Source organism: Nestor notabilis, unplaced genomic scaffold (genome assembly GCF_000696875.1).
Source record: "Nestor notabilis isolate BGI_N333 unplaced genomic scaffold, ASM69687v1 scaffold21876, whole genome shotgun sequence".
NCBI classification, from domain to species: Eukaryota; Metazoa; Chordata; class Aves; order Psittaciformes; family Psittacidae; genus Nestor; species Nestor notabilis.
Window position 1 is genome coordinate 3112 of NW_009934553.1, and position 293 is coordinate 3404.

The 293-nt window shown below is 59.7% G+C and overlaps 1 protein-coding gene across 1 annotated transcript in view; it reads left to right on the top strand.

The window, feature by feature from the left end:
• PRPF3 (pre-mRNA processing factor 3) overlaps positions 1 to 293 on the top strand; it is a gene marked incomplete at both ends in the record, with an annotated part of 3781 nt that overhangs the window by 2766 nt on the left and 722 nt on the right. The window lies entirely within an intron of this gene.

Consider the following 293-nt stretch of genomic DNA (forward strand, 5'->3'; position numbering starts at 1 on the left):
AGGTTGGACACAGGGGCTTGGAGCAACCTGCTCTAGTGGAAGGTGGCCCTGCCCGTGGAGCTGGAGGAGCTTTAAGTTCCCTCCATCCCAGCCCAGTCTGGGATTCCAAGATGTGGAAACCAGCTTAGTCCCAGCAGGTCGGCTGGGGGATGGTCTCCAGGCCGCTGGGTGAGACCTTACCTCTCCTTGGTGGCAGAAACCCCTTGGGCCACCAGAGGATGATGGTGGCTTCTACACAGACACATCCCTGGGATGTCTCCCGTCCTTCCTGCCTTTGCACGGATCACCACTGG